Below are 23,342 nucleotides of genomic sequence, written 5' to 3'. Positions count from 1 at the left end.
GAACTTACAATCTAATTGTGAAAACATGATCAAAATATATAATACATTTTCAAAAAATACATAATTATTTACCTATTACATAATTATGCAAGATACATAATTAAATATATAAATCTTTATTATAGTATACTGCAAGAATGAAACTGAGAAGAAATATTACAAGTAAAAGTCTTAAGGACTCAAAGCAGTGGGGACTAACATTGCTAAAATAAGGCTTCTTGAGAAAGACTAAACTTGAGAGGGACAAATTGTTTGTTTGGCTCACAACATACTCCTAGACCCAAAACAATACCTGGCATATAGTAGGGCTTGAAATTTGTGGAAGGAAGGAGAGGATAAAGAGAGAAAATGGGAGGAAAGAGACGTCTGAACTAGTATTCTGAGGATGGGTAAAATTTCAATAAATGGAAGGGTGAGGGGACAATCTTCCAGAAGAAGGGAAAACATAAGCGGAGAGATGGGAATGTTTGAGCGAGGCCTTTTTATGAGATAGTGAGGAGGCTGGCCTCACCAGAACAAAAGGCAACGTAAGGGTAGGTCAGAGATAAGGGTGCACAGAGAGGAGCAGCTCCAAAGGCTAACAGGGTAGTTTGGATTTCAAGAGGCCAGAAATGGAGCTGGTGAAAGTTTGTGTCATGATGGGAACAGAGCTGAAGGAAGATCAGAGTGGAGGAGGTCTGCTGGATGGGTTCCTAGGCCTTCTAAATTAAGAGATGGAGTGAGCGTTAATGAGCAATCCAGGCTGAAGTAGTACAGAGGTCAAAAAGAATAGGAGGATTCCATGAGTGGAAAATCCCCACACATACTAACACTAATCACTAGTAATAATACATACTTTAGAGCCACTGATCCTAAAGCTAGTGAGTCCAAGCTATCCCCTCCTATACAGTGGTGAGCAAACTGGACATGTAAGAGAGATCGCTGGGTTCAAAGGTAAGACAGTTACCTTGGTGGGAGGAAGGAGGGGTGGTGGCAACTGGAGTGCTAGCCTCTCCGGCTTTCCTTTTACTATAGTTTTTTGTGTCGAACTTTAAGTTTGGCCATCTTCAAAACTGTCTGCCCTGTGCAGTAGATTTCCCCAAAGTTATGAAAGAAAGAACCTTTCCTCCCCTCGCATTAACTCCACACTACCTAAGAACAATGCATGCAGCTTTGGAGACAAAGAGAAACCAGCCAGGGGGAAGGAGAAGGAGAAAAATGGCCTTAAGAGTTTCCAAAGGACGTCCATTTATTAACTGTTGAGTCCCCAAGTGAAGACACAGAAAGCAGCCTCATAAAGCCCATGAGACGGGAGGGTGTGAAGGGGAATATCTCAATGAACTTTAATCATCAGGACTGCTCTTGGCAGGCCGCCTTGGTTCTTTTAAGTGACTCAATAGAAAGTCAAAGACAAAAGGCTCCCAAATGAACAAGCTGCCACATCAAATGCCAAAGTAGTAATTTTACCTCCTAGGCCTTGCCTGAGATGTTTAAGAAACAGAATTCCTGAGGTCCAAAGTCTAGAATTAACTTGTACTACAAACTAAAGATCTGGAATGAGATGACCAACGGCTCCTCTGGGAAATGTTACCTAGTCTGATGCCCCTGATTGATTGCTAGAGACAAAGTAGAAGTGAATTCCCAAGGACCATGATAGCCAACCAACAAATCTAGCATATATTCATCTCATACCATCTCTGTGCAAAGATCTGAGTGACAAATCATTGGAACACACAAGAAAATATAAGACATTGTCTTGCTTTCGAGGAGCTTATAATCCAATTGGGAAAAAAAAAGGAGACTAAATGCAAAAGCATTCAACTGTATAGGATTGTGTGTGCTAAGTGCCAAAATAATGGTCCCAGATTACGTTCAGAGAGGAGATCAGTATAAACCAGGATCAGCCTGAGTTAGTCTTCAGGCCTGAAACTGGGGAGGATTTAAAGAGGTGTAAGGGTTATAGAGGAAGGAGCGCTGTGATTACTAGGGCAAAGGTGAGGAGGCAGAAATGGGTAGATCAAGCCCAGGAGCCTGTGTGAGTACAGCACAGTGATTTGAAGGTTTATTCAGAAGAGCATGGAGAGAAAGAGGGGGGTGGAAAAGCAAGAAAGAGTGCACATGCTCGATAAGCAGATCAGATACACTGTTCCAAAGGGATCTGTAAACTGTACAAAGCAAGGTAAGGGTCTTGAAAAGCAGAAGGACAGCATAAGAAGAGTCAAAAAGCCAAGGACTTCCCTGAACTCAACTCCTAAAAAGACTAAGCGTCAATTTCAACATGTCCACTATAGTAATGGACAATGGTAAACTGTACGCTGCTCAAGGCTCCAGCGCAACTGAATGGAAAACAAACCAGATCAATCCTAAAATCCACACCCTAAATTCCTAGAGAGCTGGCTCTGGAGGATTTACTTCATTTTGTGTAGGACCCAGCTTGGCCTACAGTATTGGCACATCATTTCAGATTTAGTTCCACCAGCATGGACCAAGCCCCTATTAGTTGTTGGGAAAAGGGACAAAGATGACTACAGAAGACCAGGAGATTCACTCGGCCTTTGAAGTGCCTGTAGAACTTCCTATTGGAAAATGCAGTTTTGTTCTCCAGTCTGGAGTTCTCAGGAGAGGTCAAGTCTGGAGGGAGACATTTGCGAGCCATCAGCAAGTAGATGGGAGTATGAAGTTAACCATGAAAGCGAATGCAGCTGCCCATAGAAAGCATGGAGAATGAAAGAGAAGTAGGCCTAAGCCTGGGGACACCCTCATTTAGATGGAAAGCAAAAGAAGAGGAGATAGGAAACTAGAGTGAGAATGGAAAGAGATGTATCAAGGTGTCAATAACTGCAAATCACTTAAAGAAAACATCAGGGCAAAGAGTTTATTAACTTGGGCGATCATTATTGAGAGCCTGCTATGCATCACCCAAGATGAACACAACCACCTTGCTGACAGGCTGGGTCAGCCTGTACTGCTCCAGTTGCTATGACTGTTCCAGTCCTTCATGCTGGTGGGCCGCCCTGACAGCCCCTTGCCTTGTACCTGTGCTACACGCCTCTCAATTCCCACCCCAGGGTTTCCCTGTCGCCACTGCAGCATGGGATTTGGAGGGACCTGCTCAGCCACCAGCCAGGCCATGAAGAAGCACAGGGGAATTGAAGCTCTAGGACATCAACCCCTGGGGATGGGGGATGGCAAATGAAATCTTCTCCCTCCTTTCCCCAGTGGACCATTCAGAGATGTAGTAGCTTCACATATTTTCTCTGAAGATGTCCCACAGGACCAAATGATCAGCCTGTCATGAAGCTGTGGCCAGCCTCTAAGCAGTCCCTTATATTTGTTCTCCCTCCCTCCCTCCCTTTCTCGCTTCCCTTTTCTCCTCATTCCTGCTTCCCTGTGATGGCTCTCACAAATAAAGTGTAAGCTTTTGCCTCTAGAGCTCTAATTCTAGGGAACCTAGACTAAGACAATTACCATGGGCCAGGCACTGTTCTAGATGCTGGATAGATCATCTTTTCTTTGATGAAACTTATTCCCCAACGAAAGTATCTGCTTAGCAGAGTGTTGAGAATAGCTAACTAATAGTTATTTTTCAAGGACTCAACATATTTGTGAAGTGATTGGTTGGTTCTAAGAACTGATTTAGTTGACTACAGTTTGTTTTCTATGAACAGGTAAAGTGTCTCTACAAAAGTTATGGGTAGGTATACAATCAACAGTGATCACAGATGCCATTTATTAAATACTTTCTATGTGACTCATAGAAAGTTGAGTCACCATTTAAGTGTAAAGGTATGTTATCTCATTTAATCCTCAAAACATCCCAGTGGGATAAGTTTGCAATAAAGCAGAATGGTTAAGAGCCCAGACATTGCACTCAGAAAGACCTGGCTTTAATTCTAGCTCTGCCACATGCTAGTTGTGTATCCTTGAATAAGACACTTAATCTCTCTAAGTCTGTTTCATTATCTATAAAATACAGTTTGTAACAGCAGCCACACCTGTGGATTGTTGTAAAGCATAGAAGAGATAACATAGATAAAATAGGTAAAGTGTTTACTATATGCCAGGTACCTAGTAAGATTCTATTAAAAGTCAATCATGATTCCACCCACTTCACAGATAGGGACCACTGAGGTTCAGAGAGATTAGTTAATCGCCTGAAGTCACCAAGACAGTTTCAGATCACGACAGGATCTGAACCTAGATGTGTTCAATCCTAAAACAGGGCTCTTACTCACTCTCCTATATTTTTTTTAATGAAACTGAGATATGGACTCATTTAGTTGCCTTTCATACTGGAATCCTATAGTTCTAGCTGGCAATATTGATTGGGATCCCTGAATTTCTTCAGCTTATCACACAAAAGTCCTCATTCTTACTGCCTTAACTTTGAGTATTTAAGTATTTGTGTTGCGGTGGAGTGGGAAAACACCTTCATATCATTTCTTCTTGAAGGAAATAGTAGCAAAAAGTCCATGCCCACCTAGAGATGCTATCAACTGGAGAGGCAGCAGAGCAAAATCTGAGTTACCATTCAACTTTCTCTGAGCCTCCTTGGCACAAAGAAAGTATTTAGTAAGTGGCATCTACGATCACTATTGATTGTATATGACGTGCCTGCCTATAACTGGAAAACAGAGTGTTTGGGCTCAAAATGCCAGCTCCATCACTTACTAGCTGTGTGACCCTGGACAAATTACTTAACTTCTCTGTGCCTCAATGTCTCTATGTGTCAAAGTTCATTAATAATAGTACCTACCTCTTAGAGTTTTTGAGTTAACATTTGTAAAGTAATTAGAATAGTTCCTGGTACATTGAAAATACCATATATGCTTTGGTTAAATACATAAATCAAATCTGTCTCATGGGCTCTTTAATCCTTTAACTTTCTAGACAAGAAGGTATAGGAAGTGATAGGAATTGAATAGAATAAATTAGTGGCTTCCTAACTCTTACAAGCCAACATACACACACAGGAAACACAATTTCATGAAACAATACATATTCCATAAAGTCTGTTTTTTTACATTTTAAATGCTTGTTGTGGCCCACTAATTTGATTTCATGACCTAGTAGAAGGTCTTGACCTGAAGATTAAAAAAGCTATGGAATAAAACACATGGCCACCAAAGGCAGAACTAGAACAGAGTCTTCAAACCACTCAGCTCCTTCTTCATGGTCATTACTAAATCAGAAAGGGCTTAAGTTTCACTTCTTGCTTGAAAAGAAACTGTACATTCCGGGTCCTCCTCCCATTCCTTCCACATTTCACATGAACACTAGAAGTTCAGAGAACACCAAGGAACCAACGGATACTTCCTATCTATGCAACTCCTGCTACTGTTGCCCAATCCAATGTGTCACCACTGTGTAACAGGGAGAATTCTCCGGCTTGTCCTTTGAGTTTTGTCTTCCTGATTTTGAGGTCCAGCAACTATGATAACCCATCACACCTTCAGAGCAAAAAAGCTACTGATCTAACACAAAGGCAATGTCATTACATATTTAACAAATGGATTATAAACAGAATAGATGAAACTTATTAATGGTTAAGTTGAAAAAAAAAGAGTTCTTATCTCCTAGAGATAAATACTGAAATATTCAAGGATGAATAATGTCTGGTATTTGCTTCAAAGTGATGGAGGGGAGTGACGGGGGGTGGGGCGGTGGGGGTGGGGAGTGGATATAAATAAAACAAGACTGGCCATGAACTGAGGATTTTTGAAGCAGGGTGATGGGGATATGGGAGTTCACAACACTATTCTCCCTACTTTTGCGTATGTCTGAAATTTTTCATAATTAAAGGTTTTTAAGACACTGATGAAAGAAATTAAAGATGATACAAATAGATGGAGAGATATACCACGTTCTTGGATTGGAAGAATCAACATTGTGAAAATGACTCTACTACCCAAAGCAATCTACAGATTCAATGCAATCCCTATCAAACTACCACGGGCATTTTTCACAGAATTAGAACAAAAAATTTCACAATTTGTATGGAAACACAAAAGACCCCGAATAGCCAAAGCAATCTTGAGAACGAAAAAAGGAGCTGGAGGAATCAGGTTCCCTGACTTCAGACTATACTACAAAGCTACAGTAATTAAGACAGTATGGTACTGGCACAAAAACAGAAAGATAGATCAATGGAACAGGATAGAAAGCCCAGAGATAAACCCACGCACATATGGACACCTTATCTTTGATAAAGGTGGCAGGAATGTACAGTGGAGAAAGGACAGCCTCTTCAATAAGTGGTGCTGGGGAAACTGGACAGATACATGTAAAAGTATGAGATTAGAACACTCCCTAACACCATACACAAAAATAAGCTCAAAATGGATTAAAGACCTAAATGTAAGGCCAGAAACTATCAAACTCTTAGAGGAAAACATAGGCAGAACACTCTATGACATAAATCACAGCAAGATCCTTTCTGACCCACCTCCTAGAGTAATGGAAAGAAAAACAAAAATAAACAAATGGGACCTAATGAAACTTCAAAGCTTTTGCACAGCAAAGGAAACCATAAACAAGACCAAATGACAACCCTCAGAATGGGAGAAAATATTTGCAAATGAAGCAACTGACAAAGGATTAATCTCCAGAATTTACAAGCAGCTCATGCAGCTCAATAACAAAAAAACAAACAACCCAATCCAAAAATGGGCAGAAGACCTAAATAGACATTTCTCCAAAGAAGATATACAGACTGTCAACAAACACATGAAAGAATGCTCAACATCATTAATCATTAGAGAAATGCAAATCAAAACTACAATGAGATATCATCTCACACCAGTCAGAATGGCCATCATCAAAAAATCTAGAAACAATAAATACTGGAGAGGGTGTGGAGAAAAGGGAACACTCTTGCACTGCTGGTGGGAATGTGAATTGGTTCAGCCACTATGGAGAACAGTATGGAGGTTCCTTAAAAAACTACAAATAGAACTACCATATGACCCAGCAATCCCACTACTGGGCATATACCCTGAGGAAACCAAAATTCAAAAAGAGTCATGTACCAAAATGTTCATTGCAGCTCTATTTACAATAGCCCGGAGATGGAAACAACCTAAGTGCCCATCATCGGATGAATGGATAAAGAAGATGTGGCACATATATGCAATGGAATATTACTCAGCCATAAAAAGAAACAAAATTGAGCTATTTGTAATGAGGTGGATAGACCTAGAGTCTGTCATACAGAGTGAAGTAAGTCAGAAAGAAAAAGATAAATACCGTATGCTAACACATATATATGGAATTTAAGAAGAAAAAAAAAATGTCATGAAGAACCTAGGGGTAAGACAGGAATAAAGACACAGACCTACTGGAGAACGGACTTGAGGATATGGGGAGGGGGAAGGGTGAGCTGTGACAGGGCGAGAGAGAGTCATGGACATATACACACTAACAAACGTAAGGTAGATAGCTAGTGGGAAGCAGCCGCATGGCACAGGGATATCAGCTCGGTGCTTTGTGACCGCCTGGAGGGGTGGGATAGGGAGGGTGGAGGGAGGGAGACGCAAGAGGGAAGAGATATGGGAACATATGTATATGTATAACTGATTCACTTTGTTATAAAGCAGAAACTAACACACCATTGTAAAGCAATTATACCCCAATAAAGATGTTAACAACAAAAAAAAAAGAATCCAATTAATAGGGCTTCCCTGGTGGCACAGTGGTTAAGAATCCGCCTGCCATTGAAGGGGACACGGGTTCGAGCCCTGGTCCGGGAAGATCCCACATGCCGCGGAGCAACTAAGCCCATGCGCCACAACTACTGAGCCTGTGCTCTAGAGTCCGTTAGCCAAAACTACTGAGCCCACGTGCCACAACTACTGAAGCCCGCGTGATTAGAGCCCATGCTCTGCAACAAGAGAAGCCACTGCAATGAGGAGCCTGCGCACTGCAACGAAGAGTAGCCCCCGCTCGCCGCAAACTAGAGAAAGCCCGCGTGCAGCAACGAAGACACAACACAGCCAAAAAGAAAACAAATAAATAAATAAAATTTATTTAAAAAAAAGAATCCAATTAATGGCATGTTAAAAAAAAGACTTAAAAACACACATAGTAAAGGCAAAGGAAGATCAACAAAATAGAAAGAATACCCAGAGATATAATACAGAGCAATTAATTTCTTTAAAATGGATGGACTAAATCTGTGGGTAGAAAAGGGATACTACATACCAGGAAATGTACATAAAATAATCAACATCAAGACAGATACTGTTTAAATTTTTGAACTTCAAGGATAAAGAAAGAATTATTTAAGAATCAATGGAGAAAAAGCAAATTGTCTAACAAAGTAGGGGGGCAGAAATCAGGATGGTCTCAGATTTTTCCAGATTGTTCCAGGCAACATTTGAGGCCTGAAGTAAATGAAGCCACATTCTAAAATGATTCTAAGGGAGAGCCACTGTGATCCAAGAATTTATGGCAAGCTGAGTCACCTCAAGTTCAAGTGTGAAAAAGGCTCAGCCATTCGCCAACTTGAAAGATCTCAGCCTAATATAGACCCATGAACCCCTCCTGAGAGACAGAAATCCTGAACCCAGTAGCTCAATCAAAACAAAACTACAGGAACAAAGAAGCAGTAAAAGAAAAGACCCCCAAAACGGGAGAGTTCAGGTCAGAATGTAAACGTTAGGAACACTGCCAAGGAAATAAAGCCAGATAAGCTACAAAAACTGGGAGATGGGAAAGAGAGGTACAAGGAAGGGCAAGAAAATGAATCACCTAATCTTTCCAGGCAAGGGATCAGCCAGTCTTGTCAAAAAGTGAAGATTTAGCTAAAAATGTAGTTTAAAATATCAGCAATGACTTCAGCCTCCTAATGATTTTCACAATCATTTTCTTAACGTTAGAGAGAACTTAAAGGACTACAATCTTTTGTGGAGAAGAAACATTTATCTGAAGTTCACCAGTTTCTTTACTTTCACTTCAGTTTTTTTTTCTTATGTTAGATTCAAGTAAAATTAAATTCAATTCTTTTTATTTTTAAAGCACATATGGCATAATGCCAATCTTATAAAATTATTTCACTCTCTCCAGCCACCATTCTGTTTCCATGCACCGAAAGTGTGCACTGGAAGAGAAAGTCCACATGCCTGGCACCAAATCCACCACCCCCACCTCCCCTCACAGCCCTCCCTATCTCAGCTCCTAGCCTAGGTTAATCTTTCCACCTGCACACTAGAACCCACACCTTCTTGCTCACTCAAGGCCCTTGCTCCTAAAGTTATACACTCATATTCTGTATCATCCTTTTCCCCTCTCTGCCGGATCATTCCCATAAACAAACAAACATGTTATATTCCCCCACAAGGAAACACAGTCTCCTTGCTCTCCCCCTTCCTCCCCAGCTACTTTTTCATCTTGCCCTCTCTTTACAATAAAACTCAGAATGGTTGTCCATACTCCCAGCCTCTACTTCCTTTCTTCCCTTTTTCTCTTTAGCCCACTGTAATCAGGCTCTTGCTTCTTCTATTCTCGCGGTGGGCAGTAACGATCTCCATGTTGCCAAACACAGACAATTCTCGACACCCAGCTTCCTCCACCACCACCAGAATTGGACAGAGGGGATCACCCTCTGGCCCCGGGACAACACCCTCTACTGATATGCCCCTGGACACACATTCTCAGTCTCCTTCACTGGACCTTCCTCCTCTCTCCCAACCTCCAACTGCTGACACCCCAGGGTTCCATCTAGGGCTTCTTTTCCATCTCTACTTGCTTCCCAGTAGATCTCTTCTGGTTCTGTGCCCGGTGACTGCCAAATCTATATCTCCAGTCTGGACCCCTCCCTGAATTCCTGGCTCCTATAACTGACTTAACATTTCCCCTTGGATGGCTAACAGATACTTAGAACTTAACATGCCCAAACCTGAGTTCTTGATACACACCCTGATCCCCATGTTCCCTATCTTAGTAATGACACCACCTGCCAGGCCAAAAACCTTAAGATTTATTATTGATTCTTCTCTTTCAAACTCCCAATCCAATTCATGAGCAAATTCTGTTCACTCTACCTTCAAAATTCAACCAGAATTAAACCACTTCTTATCCCCTCTACCATTCCCAACTTAGTCCAACTCAGCGTCATTTTGTTCTGAATTACTGTGGTAGCTTCCTAACTGTTCCTGCTGCTGCCACCCTCACTCCCCTACAGTCTATTCCCTGCTCATCATCCTCCAACAGCTTCACATTGTAGAAAAAAGCTGCAGGCTTTCTAAAACCTTACATGGCCTAACCCCTGGCTATCTCTCCAGTCTATCTGTTATGTTCACCTTACTCACTGGTCTCCAGCCACACTGGCCTGTCTGTTCACAGAACATGCCAAGCACACTCCCACCTCAGGGCCTTTGCATATACTTTCCCTCGGCTTGAAGCACACTTCCCCCCAACATTCACAAGGTTAGCTCCCTCACTTCACTCAATTCTTTGCCCAGATGTTGCCTTCTCAGAGCAACCTTGTGGCCACTCCATTTGAAAGAGGCCCTGACTCTCTCTATGCCTTTACCCCATTTTATTTTTCTTTATGACACTTATAAATCTACTTAGTTATGTATTTATCATCTTACCCTCCCACTAGAACATAAGCCTCACGACAGCAGGGACTTGATCCCTGGTGTCATAGTGCCTCACACATAGAAAGCACTCAATGTATACTCATTGAATGAATGAACGTAGAACTCTTTTGGTGTAATAGAAGTTGGAACAATTTATTGCTGACTTCTTTGTACTTTTCAGTTTTGCATATTTTTTAATGAGCATTTCCTATTTTATAAGGAAGCGACAGCTATTCCTTTAAAAATTAAAACAGAAAACCAATCAAAAATCAAAGGAGAGATGTATTATCTAATCAGCTCTACTATATTTTGACAAGTGTTTTTGCCCCATTATTTATGATAGCCACAAAAGAGTTCACAGTGTAATGCTCACCGGGCATTTTTCATAATTGATGAAACTTTTTAGGAGGAAACTTTACTGGAACAAAAGTTTTAATTGCCCAGGACTGACCAAAGAGTGCAAAGACAAGCCTCCCAAGTGAGAATGAAAATTGGTAAGGTTTTCCTAAATATCACTTCCCACTATAATATTTTTTCAATATTGCTACCATAATCTAGATGCCAGAGTCTGTTAGCATCCTGCAAACGAAAGTATGATGGCCTTCAATAATACTTACATAGAAAATAAACGTATCACTTTCAAATAAGCTGACACTTCTGAACATGTAATAACCAGGGTCACAGAATCACAGGGGCCAGTGAGAAGAATTTAAAAGGGTCCCTGTGAGCCCCCCTGACACACATACCACCAGGAAAAGTTCCTGTGCCTCCAACCAACCCACAGCAACACCCAGCAGTGTCATTCAGCAAGTGGAGTGACCTGCTTCTTCCGCCCCCCAAGAGGCCCCGGGGAAAGTGGGGAGAGCATAGGACCAACCCCTTGTCACTGATGAGTGAGGCCCAATGGCAAATATAAGGCATGAACAGCACACAAAGCTAGGCCATGGTTTCAGTGTCTCTCCCTTATATCCTCACCTCCAGTGTTCCCTGCATTTTCCGCTCTTTTCATGATGAGGAAGAAAGCAGCAATAGCCCGTCCACTCTGGAAATGTGGACTAGGGATCTGGCATTGTGGGACATACCGCAGAAGTTACCTACCCCAAATAGGATTCAAACCCTGGTCTCCTAATACGTCCACCTACATTTTTCTAAGGCTGTTGACCAAGCAGTAGACTGCGAATCCCAAGCAGTTGACACATGTGTTCTAGGGTCTTCACATGACTAATGGCAGTCAGAGCAGCAACTTCATTTTTTTTTAATCAATAATCTAATTGTTTTCCCTTTAAAACTAGAAAGTTTAGAGCCTCTGTATATCACACGAGTGTGCACAATGGTTAGTGGCGACAAGTTAAACGTCATTAATTAGGCCAAGGTGATTTTTTATTGTGGTAAAATATACTTAATATAAAATTTAGCATGTTAACCATTTTTTTTTTTTTGCTGTACGCAGGCCTCTCACTGTTGTGGCCTCTCCCTTTGTGGAGCACAGGCTCCGGACGCGCAGGCTCAGTGGCCATGGCTCACGGGCCCAGCTGCTCCGCGGCATGTGGGATCCTCCCGGGCCGGGGCACGAACCCGTGTCCCCTGCATCGGCAGGCGGACTCTCAACCACTGCGCCACCAAGGAAGCCCATGTTAACCATTTTTAAGTGTCCAGTTCTAATGCGGCATTAAGTACATTGTTGTGCAATCATCACCATCATCCATCTCCAGAACTTTTTCATCTTCCCCAACTGAAACTCTATATGCATTAAAGACTAACTCCCCATTCTCCCTTCCCTCCAGTCCCTGGCAACCTCCATTTACGCAAAGGTGGTTTTGAGCGTTCTACAGTTTTTCATCATTTTAATTCTTTGCCACAGATCATAAAATTTATAATCATAGTGGACTATGGGTTGAAAACAAGAAGCCTAAGAATACAAATGATGAAATGCAATTGTCAATTAGAAGTATAAGTATCAAGTCATCCAGTTCACATCAAGAAGGTCTTCACCAGGTCACTATGTAGCATTCATGTCATTCAATCTTATGAATCCATTGTTAAAGACACAAGACATAGGAATAACCATAACCAAATTGACTTTTCAATTGTTAGAAGAAAGGCATTCCATACCTACAATGTGTTATTCCCTGTAAGATATGTAGTTGAAACCATCTGTGGTAACTCAAAGTTTAAAAACAAAACTTTAAAATTACATTTAAGAAGAAGTCATTTTTTTAAGAGTGCAAACCAAACATTGTTTCTCTTATTTAAAAAAAACTATATTAGCAAGTCATTAAATTTCCAACTACATTTTAATGAAGTTGGTCCCAAATTAAGCACAATATTTTATCTTTAAATTTATTTTGATAAATCACACTCTTTCATAATTTATTTAAATAAATTAAATAGTGCATATCACTTGCTAACTGAGAAAAGAAAAATTATCTTGATATATAATGGAGGCTATTAAAATTTTAAGTCTATTTTAAAATAAACTGTACACTATAATTTTAATAATGATATAAAAGAAAACATTTTACCTAAATTTACTTCTTTATCATAGTTTATAAAAGTGACAACATTATCTTTTAAATTCTTGAGGGGGTTTACAAAATTATATTACTCTGAAAGGAGTTCATAAATTCTAAAATGTTACAAAATGCCAGTCTAATATAAAAAACTTTTTGATCAGACCCCAGTAATTTTAAGGAACTTCTTTTCTCTTGACCCTGTGCCTGCCTTCCCAAGGAAACTAATCTACCAGAGAAAGACTATAAAAGTTCCTGCAGTGTGATGAGCCCAGAATGAGGAGAAAAGAGGGTGTTGTAGGAATATACAGTAGATAAGACCAAACTGGTCTAGGGCTCAGCAAGGGGCTCTCAGAGGTCTTGGAGGATCAGAGTGAGCCAGAGGAAGAGGGCAGGAAAAGTGCTCCAGCCCACAGGCAACAGCATGTTCAAAGGCCCAGAGGCAAGAGAAAGGAAGCCATATGCAAGGAATTGAAAAAAATCTAAGAAATTCAGATTAGCTGAAGCACAGAGTTTAAGTGAGAGGGTGAAAAAAAAAAGAGAGAGACTGATTAAAAAGAGAGGCAGGGATCAAGCCCTGGAGAGTACTGCAAATAGTCTGAAGAAGAATGCAATTTTTCCTAAGAGCAGTGGGAAGCCATTAACACATGGAGTAGAAATTAGATAAGCAAACTACAGTGTTTTTAATGACATAAGTGTTCCACTCCAACTGAGAGCCAAAGTAGAAGTGAAATGTGAGACTTTTTATTTTCAGAGGGTTTAAGGTTTTTGAGACTCTTCTTATAATGACTCCCTCAACCTGAATATTCCAAATAAAGCAAAATGCAAATACCCCACAAAACACAAAAAGCCTAGTGCTTCCAAATATTAGCCAAAAAAACAACCACATGCACCGATCTTGTGAGTAGATCAGTGCCATCATTTAGATATTAGAGGCAGCAGCAGGGTATCTGCATGAGTCAGAAGATTTAGGTCTCTGGGTTTCACTTTCCTCATCTGAGAAACTGTGATAAGTATTTATCCTCTGCCTACCCACTTCACACCCTTTGAAGGCCATGTCTTGAACAATTAAGTGGAAAGGATTTTACCAGCTGCTTTTATTCAATCCCAGAGACAAGAAGAAGTAAATGCTTCAGAATGTACAGTTAAAAGGCTTTCCAATCATTTCACACCTCTGAAAAAATACTCCACTGTTCAAACCCATAGATGGGTTTATTCAGATTTGTCAGCGGGAACAAAATTCAGAGCAAGTCAGCTGATGATTGAAAAAATACTGAAATAAATAAAATAAAAACTAAAGAAAAGACATTAAAACTCAGCTCTTGATTCAGTCTGGTTCCACAGTCATGGGATAGGCTTGGTCCAAATGAAGCTGACAGGAATAAATTAGCCTGCATTTGGAAGACCCAGGTTCTAGATCTGTGACTTGCATTGCTATTTCTTTTGTTGAATTAGTCATGACTTTACATGTCCCCAAAAGTTATTACTGACTTTAAAGATCAAAGAGAAAGTAAAAGCACCGTGCTGTGGGTTGCATCAGAAACGCGCTCAAGTTCCTACTGTTTTGTCGGGATTTTTAAAGGACATTCTAGAAAATCGTTTTACATTATTTTATGTGTCTCCAGACTTTCTGGGCAGGGATTATGCCAAAAAATGTTTTTAAAAATATTTTGTAAGACATTAAAATACATTTAGAGTAAAGGACATGAAATAACACAGTAGCCTGACTAGATGAACCCAATGTGCTTAGAAATTTCATTTTCCTTTCCAATAGAGTCACTTCCCCAACTTTTAGAAAACAAAAAACAAAAAACCCTATTTTAGTTCTTTTTTATTAAATGGCACATTTCTCAGAATGAAAGGCTGAGAGCACAGTTCCTCTAATTCATAAGACCAGTTTATACACACTTTCTATGACGACACTCAGCACAATGTACAGTAATAAGCAATTTATATCTGTTTTCCCTGCCAGGCTAGGAGCGCCAGAAATCCAAGACCATGTCTTATTCACTGTTACATCCCAGCACCTAGTGCGAGGCTGGCATAAATGTTGAGCCGAAATAAATAGAAATGAGTTGTGCTTTCCGTGTCTTCCACAGTATATCTTTGGCAGATTCCAACAAAGCCTCAGAGTTAACTACGTGCAGATCCTGGGTCAGCTAGACTCACAATGAAGATTTCTGCCTAATTGCCTCTTTCTCCACTCTTCCTTCCCCTTCCCTCTCCATTTCCAGAGGGAGTTCCCACTGGAAATTGCACAACTCTTTGTGCAGACAGAAACAGCCAGCTTAGTTCCTGTTGACCTGAACAGCATTATGTTCTAGCACAATAACTTCTACCGTCATAGAAGAGTAACAAACCCAATCTGGGTTGTTTTTCTAACTAAAAACTGTCATTCCAACTTCTACATTTATCTCACAGAGCTAGGACCTTCCAAGGCATTCACTTCTCTTCTATCCTCACCAGTCCCATAATAAGCAAATACAACATTTGGACAATCTAAGATAGTGTTTTAACTGTTTTGACCGTGACCCATAATGAGCAATACATGTTACGCTGTGCCCCAGTATACATATACACAAACACACACACACACACACACACACACACACACACACACACCCCTAAAAAAAACTGATGCAATATTTATCCTTTTTACATCCAATGCACTTTGATATTTTCTATCCTTTTTTTTACTACTATTCCATTTACATTTTCAAAAAGCTGGTGAGAGACTTCCCTGGTGGCGCAGTGGTTAAGAATCCACCTGCCAAGGCAGGGGACACAGGTTCAATCCCTGGTCCGGGAAGATCCCACAGGCTGCGGAGCAACTAAGCCCATGAGCCACAACTACTGAGCCTGCACTCTAGAGCCCACAAGCCACAACTACTGAGCTCACACACCGCAACTACTGAAGCCCGGGTGCCTAGAGCCTGTGCTCCACAACAAGAGAAGACACCACAACGAGAAGCCCGTGCACCCCAAAGAAGAGTAGCCCCCGCTCGCCGCAACTAGAGAAAGCCCGCGTGCAGCAACAAAAAAAAAAAAAAAAAAAAAAAAACCTGGTGAGTGGGTGATAAAATTGGTTTCATGACCTGCTTGGCAAAGTCAATTTTTCTGCAGTCAGAAAACACTAGTCTGCAGACAGGGCTTTTGTCAGTGTTTTCAAAATACGTTTGGAGACTTTAGGCAGTAACACAACAGCTCTTGAAAACAAAACAAATAGAAAATCAGGTACACAAGATGAAATTCTCATCTAGAATAAACCATTCCATATCCCCCCGTGGAAAACTATGCCACCACCGGACTTCTTAGCACAAAGAAACACAGGGACTAGGTACTGATAAAAAAAAAGTCAGGGCTGGACTGGATCCAGATATGCCCAATATCCAACCAAGAGAGAACTCCTGTCCAAGAGTATTGCTCTGGCTGTGGTTTTCTGGGTATGAAGGTGGGTAATGCAGGCTCTCTAGTGATGCAGCCTGACCATCTCTTCCTGGAGTTTGAGTTTCAAAGGGCTTCCACGTCTATTTCTTCACTTAAACGTTATTGGAAAGTTCCTTTCCAGAATTAGAAAGTATTGTGTTGGTGGCATAGAAAAGTGTTTCAGGATGCTCTCTGAAGCATATTTATGCCAAATATGCCAAAAATCATTCCTGAAGCAGAAGAATTCTTAAGCAGAAGAAGGGGAGACGCTGGGTTAAGAAAAATATATGGACTTCCTGTTCTGTGTGCCAGGGAAGGGTGGATGGGAGGAACCTTACCAAAGGACCAAGTCTCAAAAAGCCCAGGTTCAGGTCTCTAGTAAGGCTTTGGTATAAGTTTCTCTACATTCTCCCTCATAATCAACCTCCCTCCCACCCCCAGTTCCTAAAGACAGACCTTATGGAGTTAAGAAGATGGGAGAGATACAAAACTATAAGATCCGATGGTACCTAGTGTGATGTACTTATGTATATAGATGTATAGATAGAGATATACACATAATTACAGAGTAAAAGCCAATGGCCTACATGGCATGACATGATCAAACATCATCTTCCCCTATAGACCCTATAGCCGCTCCTCTCAGACCTCATCTCCTACTCCTCCCCATCCCACCAAACCACTCTGCTTTAGCTACAGAGGCCTCCATGCTATTCCTCAAATACACCAAGCACACTTGGGCCTCTGACCCTGCCCCAGGGCCTTTGCATTGGCTGTTTCCCCTGCCTGGAATGCTCTTCCTTCCCCTAGTATCCACTGACACCCTCCCCTCCTCCAAATCTTTGCACAAATCTTAGCACAAATGTGACCTACTTGGGCTTCCCTGGTGGCGCAGTGGTTGAGAATCTGCCTGTCGATGCAGGGGACACGGGTTCGAGCCCTGGTCTGGGGGGATCCCACATACGCCGCGGAGCGACTGGACCCGTGAACCACAACCACTGAGCCTGCGCGTCTGGAGCCTGTGCTCCACAACAAGAGAGGCCACGATAGTGAGAGGCCCGCGCACCGTGATGAGGAGTGGCCCCCGCTCGCTGCAACTGGAGAAAGCCCTCGCACAGAAACGAAGACCCAACACAGCCAAAAATAAAATAAATAAATAAATAATAATTAAAAAAAAAAAATGTGACCTACTTTATAAGGCCTCACCTAAAGGCTTGCCACTCCCTGTTTTAAAATGCAACCAGACCTCACTACCCTGATCCTCTTTACTGTACTTTTGACCTTCTAAATGCTAAGTAATTTACATATCCATCATGTTTATTATTTATCTCCATCTTGCCCCACTGGAATGTTAACTCACAGAGATCTTTGTTTTATTAACTGACATAAACCACGCACCTAGAGTAGGATCAGGTACCTGACAGACGATCAACAAAATAACTGTCGAATGAATAGATGAGTGAGTAAATAAAGGGATGAATAAATGTATAGTATAGAATATAGCTCTTTCTTCACCTACTTGGTGATGGCTAACACAAGAACAGGGCCTTCTATTCACAGATGGAGATGAATGACTGAAATACAAATGTTCATTTACACTAAAGGATAATGGTCAAACCAACAGTATAAAATTAATACTATCAGATCCTCCTCTGTTTTTACAGAATAATACTTTTCTGCAGGTGAGAATGACAGCCACCACAAAAGGAGAAAAGAGCCAAGAAAAGAGAGAGGTTTACAGAAAATCAGAAACTTTTAGAAGTTCACAACTTATCCATGAGCCATTTCTATTTACCTTTAACCAGAGAAGGAACAAACAGAAGTTTTAGGAAGATGTTTTTGTCAAGTCTCTGAATGCCTATAGCTCCCTCTAGAATGATTTATGAAGAGGCCAGACTGTGAAAACCACCAAGACTTTGGGTGTGTCTACTGGCCCCAAGGGTGATATGTGAACATTTGGGGGGCGGGCTTAAAAACCAACAGCCTAGATTTCCAATCCTGAAATTTAACAGAACTCAGCAGCAAATATCCAGCCGCTGTGCAATAACAATTCAGGATCCTGAGCCTGCTTCTCTGTGGGAAGTTACCAGCCTAAAAATAAAATAAGGAAAGTTCAAAGAAGCTTCCCCATTGGTCTCCTCCTCCGTGTCACTGAGGAGGAGACGGGTAGATGTATTTCCCACCAGCAAGCACAGTCCCCAGCTTAAGGAAAACCCCAGAAAGGATTTCAGGCCACAAGGGGGCAATTTCAGAAGGATGAGGCCATAAAACAATTAAAGAGGGAAGAGGTTAATCTGTAGCTGATCATAATCCATATGCCTAGAGCAGCATCGCTGCAAAAGGCAATCTCACATCAGTCACTGGCTTTTCAACCCAGGCAATTTTCTTTACTCTCCCTCCCCACCCCCACCAAAGAAAAACACATTTTATGATGAAGGAGGGGGAGAAAGAAGGCAGAGGGTTAGATTCCTCACATCTAAGCCCCTCAGGCAACCTGAATTTACTGAAGCCACTCTCCCTGAAGGGGGCATATTGTAACCAAGCTTCCTGCAGTACCTCCTGCCGTGTGCAAAATTAAATTAAATGGTCCTTCACTTTTGAAATCCTGCCATCAGTGTACCAAAAGGAACATCTGAGTGTACCAGCCAGGGATGATGGCATTTCCTTTCTACCAACATACACAAATCATTAGGAGATTAAGTCTTTGAATAGCTAATGTGCATTTTCATAAAGAAGGAGAAGTTAAACACTCAGTCTAACACCCACATAGAAGGGGTTGAAAGGGACTGGGATTGCACTTGCTGCTGCCTTGGCAAAGTGATGAAAAGCAGGGCAGACAGAAAGCTAATGGCTTTATTTACCTCACTTTCACGGAGTGAGGGGTGTGGGGAATGGACATGGGAAACCCAGCGCCAAATGCTAAAAAGGGAGGAGAAAAGGGCTGCGGTAGGTGTACAAGGTCTGGGGAAGACTGTCCCACCCCACAGGAGCTGTTCTCTGTGGGCATTAAACCCAAGGACTCTGGAAGGCCTGCCACCACCACGCTGCAGATGGATGATCTAAGGCAAACTGCGACTTAAAGCAAAGCAAGGTATTACTGTCACTTTGGTCCTTTCTGCTCTACCACAGTTTCCACTTTCTGCTCCTAAAACTTAAACAAAAGATTTTGATGGTTTTAGTAATCCATCTCCCCTACCTTCCCCTGACTGAACAAAGTTATTTTCACACCCACCTAGTCTCACTTCCAGTATACCTAAATTTGGAACAATGGAAGCAAGTGGGTGAAAAGAAACAAAGAAAGGAAAATTCAGGAAATGACAATCTTCAGAGCAGCAATATATAATTTTTGAAAAGTAACTCAGACTAGGAACAGACTGAATATAAAATTACATACAAATCCTATTTAATTCAAACCACTTCCATGTAACAACTCTTTATTGAGCTCTTACTATGCTCTGTGGAGTAGACAAAAAATTATGGGTCAGAGCCCTGATCAGTCTACAGCACAGCAGGCTCCTATTCAGGCTCCAGGAGGGGACTTTTGGGCAAACCTAGTAGAGGCCCTTGGTTAGGGATAGACAAGAAAGAACTTGCACCTACCTCCAGGTCACTCTTAACGGCTTCTCTGTACCTACTTGCCACCCCCATCCCCAGAGTGGACAAAGAAGAAAGTCAAGTAGGCAAGGCAGAAGCAGGGAGAACTCAGGGGGTTGCCAGCAACGACGAGGAACACATACATGTTTCTTGATGAGTCGTCTGGCAAGAAGGGTGGTAGAAAGAATCTTTACATCATATTCTTACAATCTTCAAGGGCAGTCATTCACCGAGATTTTTTTTAAACTTCCAGAGCCATTTATAAGCCTGTTTCTCTCCCTTTTCCTCTATCCTGTTCTGAAAACTACAGAATTTTCAGAGAGAATAAGGAATAAAAGTACCTCTTGATCTGGGATAAAGGAAAAGATACTGGGGTATCAGAATTGACTGGGTAAAAGGGTGGGGGGAAAAAATCATAGAAACTGGGAGCAAGGGAATTCTGCAAAGCTCCCTGCCACACGATGTCTACCTTCCCAAGCCCGACCTCCAATTGTCTTCATAGAAACACATATCTGATATCACAAAAAACGCCATCAATTGGAACAGCTCATAAATTCTCATCTCTCAACTTCAGAAGGGTTTTTGTGAAAATGAAAAGTCTCCCCAGAAGCCTGAACTCTGAGGGTCATCAAAACAAGGACAGTCTCTTTTGAGCTTTCACATTTCTCTCCTCAATAGGGGCTGCTCCAGGGTCTGGGTCAGTCTGCAACTGAAGTGATATCAGCCCTCTCTGCCACTTATTCCTACTGTCATTATCCGCCAGGAACAAGCACAAGTCCAAAGCCTTCAGGCAAAAGGATTCTCTGGGTCCCAATTCTTCGCTGAAAAATTCAACAGCATGAACAATCTGTATTTCACAACAAAGAGGTTCCACCCTCAAAACCCAAGAACACAGAGGAAAGCCAAGGTGACAGAGCTCGAATTTTGGTAGAAAACACACATCCTCAGATATCTTCTTCCCCTGTCCAAGAGCAAAAGCTGACCAGGTATAGGGAGGAAAAACTCCTGCAGAGTCTAGTTACACACCACTCCTGTCCTTCCTCCCAGAAACCACCCTCCTTGGCAGGTGACCAAAGCCAAACGTCCTCCAGAGACGCACTGCCTTCTCCCATTCTGCAAGGCTTTAAAGCCAAGCTAGGGCCGCCTGCTGTTTTCGGGTACCCTTATAGCGCAAGGTTACAAGTCTCTGACCCTCTGTGTGCCAAATCCCAGACCCTCAGAGATGCAAAAAGTGGAGCGAAGGAGTTTGTGGCTTCAAAGATGGAGAGAAAATAACAGTGTAAAAGAAAAGGTTAAAAGTCTCTCTTGATAATTATTTTCTTTATTTTGCTCTCCTGTATTTTCCAAATTGTCTATGATAAACATGTTGCTCTCCTAATTAGAAAAGAGGAATAAATGTCACTTAAAATGTTTTGGAAAATCAGTATAAGCACTATCCAGAATGCTCTGAGACAGTCCTTGGGGGGGGTCTGTGGGGGGAGGGAAGCAGGAGATGGGAGGCTGAGAGAGAGAAAATCCAGTTTTTTAAAAAAAGGAGAAAAGCTAAGGGGCTGGGAAAGGGTGGGAATTTCCTATGATTTAGTGTGCACATTTAGAGAAAACTGAATTTATAACAGAACGCACCTGGTTAGTGTGCTGCCCAAGAAAAGACTCAAAATAGAGAATCACTATTTCTGGGTATGTTCTAAGAAGACAGATTTCTACCTTGATGTTTTTACCCCTGGGTGTGTCATGTTGTAAGACCCTGCTAGACTAAAGACTCCTAAAGGCTTAGCGTTTCTCTAATGTCTTAAAAGCTTGCCTCCTGTTTCAGGAGGGTCAGAAACAGCTCTTGGCCACTGCCAAGCAGACAAGTCAGGAGCACCGCCCCCCCGCTCCGGTGGTAGAGAGCTCCAGCTCCCCCTACCTCTCTGCTCTCCTCGTGGCCTCCAGGAACACTAAGGCCTAATGGGTTCTTCATCACGAGACTCCTGAGAGAGGCTTCTAATGTTAATTCAGTGCTACGTGGGCCCAGGCTTGGAGGAAGCGCACACCACAGTGAGGGGAGAGACAGATGCCAATTTTCAACAGAAACATTTGTTGCCTTCCATCTCAGAAAACTCTGCTGGCAGAGAATAGTACAGGAGGATTTTGTCATTACAAAAAAAAAGCTAAAAAGCGCACCCCAGAAAAATGGACCAATCCTATCAGGATACAACTAACCCTCCATGCCTTTTAAGAGAAGAGAACCAAAATCCTCCTTCCTGAACTCTTGGCCATTTTTACCAAAGCCTGAGGGCTATGTCTCTCCCCAGCAAAGGTGCAACGCTGCCTAGTTAGAGCTAGCTAACCAGTCACTGACCCTGGTCAACGTCTACCATTACTGGCTAAAAACCCAGAATTATAGAAGGGAAGTTTATTTAGGTTCCTCTCCAGGCAAAGGTCTACAGCTGCCCATGGTAAGACCCTGCTAGTGTAGCAGAACCTGGGAACTGAGAAACCCTGAAGAGAAATTAGATTCTTAACTCAAACAGCAGTCCCCCACCCCACACCCTGGGTGCTCACAAATCTACAGGGGTATTTTTTGGTCACCACAATGATTGGAGAAGTGCTACTGGCATTTAGTCCAAAGGGACAGAGATACACCCAAAATGCAAACAGTATCTTTGCTAAGAATTATTGTGGACAGTAGAAGCAGTTTTGTCTTGTTTTGTTTTGTTTTGTCTTATGTTTTCCTAAAGGAGTATAACAATCACCTGGGGAAACACTTTCCAACAGTAGAAACAGTGCAAAACAATGAGATGTTTCCCTCCTATCCCTGACCCTGCTTTAAAATTCTATACCTCTAAAGAAACACTGTTAATATTTTCTTGTATATCCTTCCAGATAGATTCTATGTGTATACAAACATCTGTGTATACTCCCCTCCCCCTTGACTCTCTACCAAGTTTTTTTCATTTAACAGTATATCCTGGAGACTTTTCACATTAGCACTCCACTGGATGGTTGTGCTTTTATTTATTCAACTAGTCCCCTTTTGATGATCCTTGTCATTGTTTCCAAGTTTTTGCCACCATAAACAATGTCATTCTAAATGCAGATATGAGAATATCTATAGAATAAAGTCTAAGAAGGGAATTGCTATGTCAAAGGATATACGTATTTTAAATTCTTTCAGATACCGCCCAACCAACAGAGTATAAGTGTCTGCTACCTTGTACCCTGAGAACACAATGTATTAGCAATTTTTTTTTCTAATATGTGAAAAATGATT

At 41.7% G+C, this 23,342-nt stretch overlaps 1 protein-coding gene across 9 annotated transcripts in view; it reads right to left on the bottom strand.

Annotated features, from left to right (window-relative positions):
* The window catches only part of SRGAP2 (SLIT-ROBO Rho GTPase activating protein 2), a 235,109-nt gene that overhangs the window by 148,033 nt on the left and 63,734 nt on the right, over positions 1-23,342 (bottom strand). The window lies entirely within an intron of this gene.

Source organism: Aethalodelphis obliquidens, unplaced genomic scaffold, assembly GCF_003676395.1.
Source record: "Aethalodelphis obliquidens isolate GAN/ISIS:26980383/991018 unplaced genomic scaffold, ASM367639v1 scaffold48, whole genome shotgun sequence".
Classification (NCBI taxonomy): domain Eukaryota; kingdom Metazoa; phylum Chordata; class Mammalia; order Artiodactyla; family Delphinidae; genus Aethalodelphis; species Aethalodelphis obliquidens.
Note: the sequence above shows the minus strand (reverse complement) of the source record. Positions and strands in the feature narration are given on the sequence as shown.